This window comes from Myotis lucifugus, unplaced genomic scaffold (genome assembly GCF_000147115.1).
Source record: "Myotis lucifugus unplaced genomic scaffold, Myoluc2.0 scaffold_3, whole genome shotgun sequence".
Taxonomy (NCBI): domain Eukaryota; kingdom Metazoa; phylum Chordata; class Mammalia; order Chiroptera; family Vespertilionidae; genus Myotis; species Myotis lucifugus.
This window is the reverse complement of record NW_005871051.1, coordinates 26,976,744-26,988,475: the sequence shown is the minus strand read 5'-3', so window position 1 is coordinate 26,988,475 and position 11,732 is coordinate 26,976,744.

The following is an 11,732-nucleotide window of genomic DNA, read 5'->3' as shown; positions in this document are numbered from 1 at the left end:
GTCTTCTCAGGTCCTGGTGAGGGGCAGACACAGCTATTCCCTGGGAAGGGATTTTGAGCCCAGGTTTGGGGACCAGAGGGGAGAGCTCTGTACTTTTTGGCTCTCACTAAGGCAGTGATGGCGAACCTATGACACGCGTGTCAGAGGTGACACGCGAACTCATTTTTTTGGTTGGTTTTTCTTTGTTAAATGGCATTTAAATATATAAAATAAATATCAAAAATATAAATCTTTGTTTTACTATGGTTGCAAATATCAAAAAATTTCTATATGTGACACGGCACCAGAGTTAAGTTAGGGTTTTTCAAAATGCCGACACGCCGAGCTCAAAAGGTTCGCCATCACTGCACTAGGGGCTGGTGGCCTGTCCCCTTGAGGTTCAATTCCCTGTGAGCACCAGTTACGTGAGATACGCAGATCAGCGTCTCCTACGTGGTGGCATCGCGGCAGGCTGGCTGCTGTTAATATTATTATTGTTAATATTAATAACCCAACCCACAAGGCCAAAGAACCCAGCAGGGCTCAGGGAGGTGGTGATGGGGGGAGTCGCCCAAGGTCAACTGGGTGTTTGTCGGTGGACTCGGGTTCATTGAGAGGAACAGTGTGTCATCATGGGTTCATTTCATCTGTGCCCAGCTGGAACTCAGACTGGGGAGTGGATGACAGTTAATTAGCCCCTGACAGGGTTGTGGGTGGAGGATGTGCGACAGGGCTAGGCCCAGGCAACTTTCAGTCAGTCTGACCAGCGGCTCCTTTTGGGCAGAGCCCTAGCAGATTCCTGCTGAGTGTCTCAAACCGCAGCTCGGGTGGTTGAGCAGGGCCAATGGGAAGGGGGAGATCAGTCTGTAGATGGAAACTGTCCCGCCCCACAACCCCACTGTGCCTGTTCTGCTCTGAGTGTTTTGTTCTCACTGCATACAGAGGGGTGCATGTGATACCATGTTTCCCCAGTATATTCAGTCGCACCCTCAAAAGCCCTGTGATCAGAGAGCAAAGGAGTGTCCCTCTCTCAGTTCCTCTTTAAAACTCCCCAGAGCAGAGCCCACCCCCTGACCAGAGCATGCTGTCAGGGTGGGTGGGCGCATAAGGCACTGTGACAGGCCCAGCCTGAGACTAGAGAAGAGAGGTGCTGGGTACAAACCCAGAGTCTAGAGAGAGGTGCCCACTTGTGGACCTGTCTCCAGGGCGCCTGCTTCAGCCACCTCATCAAGCTCACTGGAATCCCATGAGGCCCATCATCTTATTAACCTTCTTTACCAAGACCAGGACTCAGCTTCACCACTCACCAGCGGGCTGACCTTTCCCGGGCCTCAGGGAAAGGTCCGGACGTGGGCGGCTGAGTCGGGACTGAAGGCAGATGGAAGCTACAGAACCAGGAGATCTGGGGGTGTAGGGGGTAGGGTGGGGATAGGGGGTGGTCTGGTCTATAGCCAAGGAGGGAGGGTGGGGATGGGAGAAGCTAGTTGGGCAGGAGGCAGAAGTCCCAGAGGGTGGTGGTGGTGGAGTAGGTGTCTCTGGGTCCTCTGATCCCCTCAGGTTGAGATTCTGCCTTCGAGGCAGGGAGGCCTGATGTTGGAGAAGCCCAAGAAGCTCCTCCTCCCTCTCTTTCCCCTGCCCCCTCCCTCTCCTCCTCCTTCCTCTCTTCTCTACACCTCTTTTGCACTTTACTTTCCCTTCTCAACCCCCTTTCCCTCTCCCTCCTCCCCATCTCTTTATCAGCCACCACCCATTCTCCAGAACCAGTTGGGGCAATCCAGACCCTGCTGGTTTGATGCAATTATAATGAAGTTCACCTGGGACCAAGGACCTGCCTTGCCCTTGGGTGTGGGGAGACATCTGATGGGCCAGAGGTTGCTCTTAGTCATTCCTTAACCAGACAATGTGGGGCTGACTTGGGGGAGAGAGAACCAGAAAGCTGGGTGTGAGGAGCCCTGGCACCTTGGAGAGAGACTGCCATCCGCAGAGGCTGGTGCTCAGTGGTGCTGGGCAGTGGCCTCGGTGGAGAGCTGCCCTGAGCAGCAGCCTGCACTCCAGGGCAGCCATGACCAGTGCTTCCAGTGGGTGGGCTACACTTGCACCAGAGGGTCCGTCAACTGGCACCGGAGTGTCAGAAGCCACCTCTCTTTAGTGATAAGCATGTCCTTGAAGATGTGTGCCAGGCAAGAAACACTGTACAGGCCCCTCTGCCCGAGCCTGAGCAACTCTGCAGAGCAGTGCCCTGGGCCCAGGACTCTCCCCAGTTGGTCCAGGACACCCCATTCAATGATCTGATTGGAGGGTTAGCCAGCTTTGGACTATGTCCTTGAATTCGCCCAGTGAGACGCTTTTGGGACAGAGAGTGGGGCTCCCCAGGGCTCCTGGGCAGTGGTGGGAGGTCTGTTTTGTGCTTCTTGCTAATAGGTGCTATAAGTAGGGGAGCATTGATTTCACTGTAATATACCATGTGGCAAGGAGGTGTGGGGTGCGGCCTAGCATTTCCACCTCCCTCTGGTCCTTGGAGGCCACCCATATCCACTGCAGAGAACCTGACCCTTTCTGCAGGGCCCCCTGGGAGGGACTGCCCAGGCACAGTGGAGGGGAGAAGGAAGGAGTAAGGTGGTGGGGTTGGGGGGGGGGGAAGCAGCACACAAAGGAGGAAGAGAAAAGGGCCAAGAAGGAGCTAGCAGAGAGGTGCGGGGAGGGGGAAGAGCTGGGGGGCAGGGAGGACAGGGTTTTCAAAGCATAGGTGGTCTGGTTTGAAGTCTGGGAGGTGCCCTCACCCAATGGCAGATTGGGTCAAAGAGAAGCCCCCATCACAAGGGGTGAGAGACTGGGGGGAAGTTAAGAGTCTCCTTTCAGGATTTGCATATGAGCAACACAACTGATACACCCTATTGGCAGAGATCCCAAGTGCTCTTCTGTGGGCAAATCCTGATCGAGCCAAGACTGACCCAGCAACCAAGAAGGTGACATTGCCCTAACCAGTAGGATATTTCAAAATAAAAATTGCAGGGCTGCCTGCGGAGAGTCTGTTGGAACCTGGGAAATTGTATTTTTCCAGTTTCCCGGATGATTCTGATGTACAGGCAGGTTTGGGAAAGACTGGCACCGTGCCCTCCAATTCCAGCTCCCTCGGTCAGCCATGGGCAAGGGCCAGCAGAGGGACACTTCCTCCTGTGAGCCTGGGAGAGGGACGACAGAATGGGGAGGCAGCTCTGGAGGAAATTGGAGGCAGAGAGGGGGAGAGTTGAGGAATTCACTTTTCCTAGTGAAGCAAGTGGCAGCTGAGGAAGCAGAGGCGTCTAGGTGCTTAAAGAGTGGGACAACGAGACGTGTCAGGGCATTCCTGTACATCCTGGAGACCCAGGCCTGCGGCTGAGGCAGGGTGTCCTGGTGTCTCTGGGTGTGAGTGACAGAAACCCAACTCAAAGCAGCTCAAGCAAAGGAATTTATTTGCTTGTATGATGGGAAGCCCCGGTCCCTTGCTCTCTCCTGTCCTCTCCCCACAACCCACCTCCCTGTACAGTTCACCTACCTGTTTATTTGTTTAAAACAAATAAATTTTTTAAAAACAATTTTTTTCAATCCTCACATGAGGATATTTCTTTTAATTGATCTTAGAGAGAGAAAGGGAGAGAGAGAGAAGCATTGCATTGATGTGAGAAACATCAATTGGTTGCCCTGACCGGGGATCAAACCTGAAACTAGGGTATGTGCCTTGACTGGGAATTGAACCCACCACCTTTTGGTGCAGGGGACAATGCTCTAACCGACTGAGCCACACCAGCCAGGGCAGTTCACCCACCTCTTGCCTCTCTCCTGAACCCACAGGCTTCTTCCATGAGGACTAGGAGAAAGGCAGGCTTGCAGATGGCCTCCGGTGTTTATCACTCTATCTTGAGGACCCCAGAAGAAAGGGGTTTTCCCCCTTCCCAACCTCCATATATAAAATTCCAGGGAAGGACTCTTATTGGTCTTGCTTTAGTCTCATGCCCAGACCTGGGCCAATGATCATGTCTAGGGGGATTGGGGTAGTGTGATTGGCCAGGCCTGAGTCATGTGTCTCCTACTGTGGTTGTGTTATCGGTGGAAGTGTAATTCTTGCAATGCTGTGAGGAAAAGAATTTCCTGAGACTTGCATGGGAGGAAGAGTAATATTTATTCAGTGGAAATAAACTCCTGGGTTTCCAATGTTCCATTTCCCTCCCTCCCGCCATGGAAAAAGTCCAAACGTGTCTTCAGCAGGGCCAGAATAAAAGCCGCTGCCCATCGTCTCTGCTCCATATTAAAGTGCAGTCTAGTCCAGCGCCTGCATGTGGAGTCCGCATGGCCATGGGTCATGCGGCTGCTAAGGCCACATGGCTGTGGAGTGAGAACACGTGAATCCACGAATGGGCAAGTTAGGGTCACAGAGCAAGAGAGGGCATGAGAGAGGAAACTGAAGAATTAAAAAAATTATTATTTTATTGATTTCAGAGAGGAAGGGAGAGAGAAAGAGAAACATCAATGATGAGAGAGAACCATTGATCAGCTGCCTCCTGCATACTCCATGCTGGAGATAAGCCTGCAACCCGGGCATATGCCATGACCGGGAATTGAACCATGACCTTCTGGTTCATAGGTTGATGCTAAACCACTAAGCCACGTAGCTGGGCTCTTTGGGGGTTTAACCAGGAGCTTCTTCAAACTAACCAATGAACTTTCCAAGATTTCACACTTCTGATGGGGTGCACCCTCTACCCAATCCATTATTCTCCATGCTGGACTGACAGGCAGGCACCTCCCTTGTGCCACCCGAATTCTACTGTGAATTTGCCTATCTCCGCCTTCTCCCCCCAATAATGCAGTACCTGCAGGGGGAGGGGGAGAGGGGAGGGTGCTAATCCCATTAGAGGAACAATGCTGTGTGAAGCTGTAGCTTCCTGGTGAAGCTTCCCAGGTGACCATGCTTACAATGTCTGACTTTGCTTTCTTGCCTTTATTAATATTAAGTAGCTAATTACAACAATAACAGTTGGGGCAAGGTCCTGGGAGGAGCAGCCCCACATGATCTGCCTGGAAGGGGGCAGATCCCTCAGAGTAGGCGTCCTCAAACTACAGCCCGCGGGCCACATGCGGCCCGCCGAAAACATTTATCCGGCCCAGGCCCACCGGGTGTTTTTGCTGCCTCTGCCTGTCCTGCTTAGCAGCCGACTGGTCCCGGGCCCGCAGTGCACATGTGTGGAATGTGTGAGGGACAGTGAACTGGCCCCCTGTTTGAAAAGTTTGAGGACCTCTGCCTCAGAGGAAGCAGGGGAGCCCTGCCTGCTTGATTTTAAAATCAATTTTTAAAAAATTTGGAAATAAAGAGAGCAAGGGAAGAGATGCCAGCTAGTCCTCCTGTTCAGTCAAGCCTCTTGGAGTCTTAAATCACCCTCCCACACAGACCCTCTGAGACGGAGCCCTGGAAGGAAGAAGAAAGGAGCAGTGGCCGTGTGGGAAAGTCTCCACACGTTTTCCTGACAAGGAGCCCCAGGCTGAGAGGAGCCCCAGGCTAGCTAGTGGAGGGGGGGGGGCTATCTGGACCCCTTTCTGTGCCTAAGTTCCCACTGGCTGATCTGGGGCAGCCAATTCCACCCAGGACTTTGAGGTGTGGGAGCCAGTCGGGCAGGGCTGGAGCTGTGCAGCAGAAAAGAGAAGCCAGGGTTCCAAAGGCCTGGGAACCATGTCTGTGGGCTTGGAGGAAGCTGGGTGGAGAAGCTAGGCAGGAGTGGAAGGAGCGCTCCCCAAGCGCTGTCCTGGATCCACACAGACACACTCTCTCACAGACACAGAGAGAGAATAGACAAACACACACTCACACAGAGCCACACAGGTGTGCAAGTGACACAGACATAGGCCACATAGGTCCAGGCACTTAAACACACCCAGGGACAGACATACACACAGACATGCTCACATTCAGAGACACATACAACACCCAGACACACGTAGGTCAGACACACCCAGACACGTTCACACAGAAGCACGCATATTCAAGGGAGATACACACCTACACTCACAGTCATACACACATGCGCACAAGAGACATGCACACCCAGTGAGAAGCGCGAGCGCACACACATACACACACACACACACACAAATACACATTTCCAGAGAAATGCACACGCGCACCTAGACACATCCAGAAACACAGATACTCCTCACACACACGGACACATCCAGAGAGACAAACACCTTCACACACACACACACACACACACACACACACACACACCCCTACGGCCTTTCCCAGGGGGGAGGGGCTCCTCTCAACCACCAGCTCATCTGCTACTGGTGAAACCCTGCGTGGTGGGCCCTTGGGAACTTGGGAATGGGCTCGGGACCAGGCAGACCCCTATTGCATCCATGAGTGGCCTCTTTGATCTGTTCCTGGTCCTCGAGCCTGTGTCCACCCCTGCTTCCAGGAGCTTCGGGCACTTCCCCACACCCACATCTACCCCCACCCCTACGCTAGCCACCTTGGCTTTCTTCTCCCATTCACCAAGATCCCAGCTTCCTTCTGCTCAAATGCACTCCCCACTTCTAAGTTGGGTGAACTCCTGCTCATCTTTCAGAACCCACCTCCAATGTCCCCGCCTCTGGAGTAGGTGCTCCCTCCCCTGGCTGGCACCATGTCTGTCCCTCCTCTACTGGTCCCACCACACTGGGCACAACCCGGGCAGGGACAGGCCTTTCTTCGTTCCTGGCATCACAGGGGAGGGGAGGCGCCGGTGCCTGTCTTTAAATAGCCCAGGGAATGAATTACCAGCATTGGCTGCCTGGAGGAGACCCGGCAGGGAGGAGGGCAGTCTGAACTTGGCCACATTCAGAAGATGACTGGGTGTGCCCACCTCAGGGAGCCTTGGGCGGCCTAGACAGATTTGCAAAGCCCCGGCCTCACCCCCAGAACACGCGTTCAAACTCACACTGACACGCATTCACATGAGGGTGGGCATTGTGCCCCCTCGTCCCGGACAGCTGGGCTGCCCCCTCTCCCCAGGCCACCAGTGACTCACATCTCCGCCCTCCAGGCGGCTGGCTTGGGCACACACAGCCTCCTTTCAGCCCCTGGGCCTCAAACACTAGCTTAGTCTTCCTTCCCCGTGCCTCCCCCTCCCCGGTGAGCCAGCAGGGCCTCCCAGCCTGGCAGCTTGGCCCACGGGGAGGCCATGCAGAGGCCTCCTTCCTCTGCGGCGCACAGGGCTCCTGTCTCTCGTCACCTGGCTCTTGTCCAAGCCAGCCCTGAATGGCTGCCTTTTCATGGCCCGGAGGCTGGCCAGGTGCATTCTGGGCAGCCCCGCTCCCACCAGTGCCGAGGGACAGCTGTCGCCATGGTGCTGCTACCACCGAGGGGACAGAGCCGCAGGGGCCAGTGAGACTCAGAGTCCTAAGTCCCTCCCAGGCTCTAGTCTAGGGCCTCCTCAGTCCCATAGAGACTCTTCTCACATACCTTTCTGTCTGCTTCCCCAGAGGCTCTCGGTAGCCTGGCCAGGCGAGGATTTTTATTATTCTCATTTTCTGGAGGAGGCAACTGAGGCCCGGGGAAAGGTCAGCCCGCTGGTGAGTGGTGAAGCTGAGTCCTGGTCTTGGTAAAGAAGGTTAATAAGATGATGGGCCTCATGGGATTCCAGTGAGCTTGATGAGGTGGCTGAAGCAGGCGCCCTGGAGACGGGTCCACAAGTGGGCACCTCTCTCTAGACTCTGGGTTTGTACCCAGCACCTCTCTTCTCTAGTCTCAGGCTGGGCCTGTCACAGTGCCTTATGCCCCCACCCACCCTGATAGCATGCTCTGGTCAGGGGGTGGGCTCTGCTCTGGGGAGTTTTAAAGAGGAACTGAGAGAGGGACACTCCTTTGCTCTCTGATCACAGGGCTTTTGAGGGTGCGACTGAATATACTGGGGAAACATGGTATCACATGCACCCCTCTGTCTGCAGTGAGAGAACAAAACACTCAGAGCAGAACAGAAACTGAAAGAGCCGGAGCCTGGCTTAGGGGCCCTGTGGTTGGCCAAATAGGGCCGGTCTCAAAAACATGTGCACGGCCTCACCCCTAGGACCTGTGGCTGTGAGAGGTTGTGGCCAAAAGGGGTGCAGATGTAATTAAGGTTACAGACCTTAAACTAGGGTGGTGAGCCTGATTGTCCAGGGCCCCAATCTAATCACAAGAGCCCTTGAAAGCAGAGAATCCTCTGTGGCTGGAAGTAGCTGAGATGCAGCAAAAGGGAAAGTTGGAGACATTCCAGGCCTGGGAGGGATTTGATGAGCCTTTACTGGCTCTAAAGTATAGGGACCCACTCATGGCCCAGAGACCAGAGGAGGCCTCTGGAGCTAAGGGCAACCTCCAGCTGACTGCCAGCGAGGACATGGACCTCGGTCCTATAGTCACAAGGAACTGGGTTCTGCCCACAGTCCGAGTGAGCGTAGAAGCAGAGTCTCCCAGGGCCACCCCATAAGAATGCAGCTGGCCAACATCTGAGCTGAACCTTGTAAAATTCTGAGCAGAGAAACTGGCTGAGCCAATTCGGCTGTCTGACCTACAGAAGTCTGAGAGAACAAATCTGAGTTGTTTCCAGCTGCTAAGCTTGTGGTAACTGGTCCCAGCAGCACTAGAAAGACAACATAGGCCCTAAGAACTGGTGCCACCCTGCTTCCCTTGATTTGGTTACAGGCACCAATAATTTGTTGTTGTTGGTTTTTGTCATCCATGACCAAAGACTCCCCACTGATGCATTGTTTTTATGACACCTTCATTGTTTCCCAAACAGCCTACTCTCCTAGGTGGTAGAAGATGAGACACCCAGAAATTGGGGCAGCCACCACCCAACAGGCTGGGGGACAGCAATTGGTGACAGAGGGACAGGCCCTCTTGGACCCGAGCCTTCGAAAGTTTGAAGCAGTTCTTCCAGAGGCTCAGGGGCACTTCCTCACCAAACTGGATCCCTCCCTCCCCCCACGTAGGGCTGAGGTCACTGGGGAGAGAGCCATTGCCTGGGGGTCAGGGAGAAGCAACAGTGTCCTGTGGTGGCTTGGTCAAATCTTGTGAAGGTTGGCAGGGTCAAAGGACATGGGGGTTCCAGTCCCAGATGTAGGGGTGATGTGTCTGTTCCCTGTGCGGTTAGTGGTGATGGTTTCACAGGTGTCTACATATACCAAGTTTTACCACCATGGACACTGAGACACATACAGTGCACTGTATGTCAGTGGTGCCTCCCTCAAGCTGTTAAAAAGAACAACAAAAGGATGGCTGTGACACAGGCTCCCTGAGGGACTTTGTGGTTTGTGGGGAAGGCACAGCCAGGAGGCACTCCAGAGTGTGGGGAGCTCAGGAGGGAGCCCTGAATTGAGACCCAAAGCCCTGGGGCTCAGGATGTGATGGGGCCGCTCATAGAAATGCAGATTCCAGCCCTGGCCAGTTGTTCAGTGGTTAGAGCATCTGCCTGCAGACCGAAGGGTCTTGGGCTCAATTCCCACCCAAGGGCATGTACCTCGGTTGCAGGTTTGATCCGTGGCCTCGGTTGGGGTGTGTGTGTGAGGCAACCAATCAATATATCTCTCTCACATCAATGTCTCTCTCTCTCTCTCTCTCTCTCTCTCTCTCTCTCTCTCCACTTCTTCCTCCCTTCTACTCTCTCTCTAAAGATCAATGGAAAATATATCCTCAGATGAGGATTTTTTTAAAAAGAAATGCAGGTTCCAGGCCCCTGCCCTGCCCAGATGACTCCTGCACATTTAGGTTTGAGCATGTGTCCCCCTGGACAGGACCCTGTGGGGAGCACCCGGGCCTCCTGCCCTCTCGGAGTTCTGAATCACAGCTTGGTCTTAGCTTGAGGCAGGCCTTAGACCCAGGATGCCATCTCGCTTCTGAGAGTTCATGGAGCCAGAGGTACCAGGACAGAGAGGGGCCTGGGCCAGGAGGCCTCTCCCTGCTCTCTACTTGATTTTCTGGTCACTGGAACATTGGCAGCAGCCCCCATAGATGAGAGAGGAGGGGCTGGACAGAAGTGGGTCAGTGTGGGGATGAGATGAGGGGCAGGAAGGGACAGGGGGGCATTTTAGAGCCAGGGGATCTAGGATTCTAGAGAGTAGGACCCAGGATCTCTCTCTCCTGAACACGGGAGGTCACTGCCAGTGTGGGGAGCCTCTGATTGAAGATGCTGAAGAATCAACAAAGGAGAGAAAACACCCAGGCCTGGCTTTGACGCTGTAACAGCAGAAGACGACCAGGGTGTGTGTGAGTGAGGCCCAGCCCCTGCCCCTGCCGGAAGACAGCTTGGGAAGAAGGGAGGGCACCAGGGACTCACCCAGGGACCAAAGGGTCAAAGTAGGGAGGAGGGGAGGGGGCCTCCTGGCTCATGCTCCTCTCTCCGTCCCAGTGCCTATGGCTCCATAAACTCTCCAGGGTGCAGAGGGGACAGGCCAGAGTGGTCCTACGTGGGACACAAAGGCAGCCAGGGCATTTCAAGCCCGCTGTCCCCGCCCAGGCCATAGTCCTGGGGCCTCACACTCTGGGACCAAGCTTTCTTGCATTTTGGCCCTGGGCCAGGCCGAGTTTCTGAGAAGTTGTATTTAATGGCAATATGACCTGGAACTTTTTGGTTCAGTTTGCCTGCTGCTGCTGCTCCTGCCTTATGGTGACCTTAGAATCCTCCCATGGACCTTGACCCTCACGACTGAGGCTGTGGAGCGGGTCTGGTCCCCCAGGAGACCATGACCGTGGCACTCTGGCATCACCGTCGGTCCCACCAGAGACTGCGTGGCCACCATCCCTGCCTCTCTTCCTGCAGACTGGGACGTGGCCACTGGCAGCCAGCATTTTGGTTTCGCCACCTGGGAATGGTGATAGTGTCCCCACTTCACGCCCTGGCACCTTTTAAAGAACGTGCAGTTGATTACAATATTATATTCGTTTCAGGTGACTCTAGCCCCCTTTGTCCCCACTCTTCTTGCCTTTGGCTCAGGCACTATATCCAGACTTTATCAGCCCGGCCTTCTGCAAATAAACCAGGGTTTCCAGCAAACCCAGGTCGTCATCACTCTGGACTTGTAGGTCACTAGCAAGAGCTGTGACGGCAGCCAGCAGCAGTGCCACACCCTTCAGCCCGTGGGGCTGGTGTGTTTCTGGGCCACACACAGAGAGAAGTGTGAGCAGCAGTGTGCCAAGTGGGAAGGTGTCCAGGAAGATTCCATTAACCATCTGGTCCTCCATTATCACACAGCCCAGAGAGAAAGGCTGCAAGTTAGTTCCTGTTAGGTGACAACCCAGAAGTGAAATGATGCTGGCACTTTAGGCCAACGCCAGAGATCTGCGGACATGTAGAAACAGATGTGGGCAGAGGCTGCCAGAGTAGCTGACGGTCCACTACCCATGCCACCCTTTGGGCCCACACCATCCCCAGCACAGTCCCTGGCTGCCTCAGACTGCACCTCCTTACACACTCCTGCACACAGCAGATATAAGTGACCTCCAGGACACAAACAATGGTAAACGTGATAAAATAATTGAGTACTTATTACCTTTGTTTTTCATAGAATTAATTTCATTGTAAGTTTATGTAATTTGAGTTTTGGTAATGGCTGTTTAACACCAGAAAGTGTAGTGCCCAGCCACAGCCGGCTCAGCACACCTGCTCCTGCCCAGGTCCCAGGGAAGGCCTGGTGGCCCCCAGCTCCCAGGGCTTCTCCAGACCACTGCTCCCTGGCCTTTGCTCCAGCCTCCCTTCTTAGAGCTC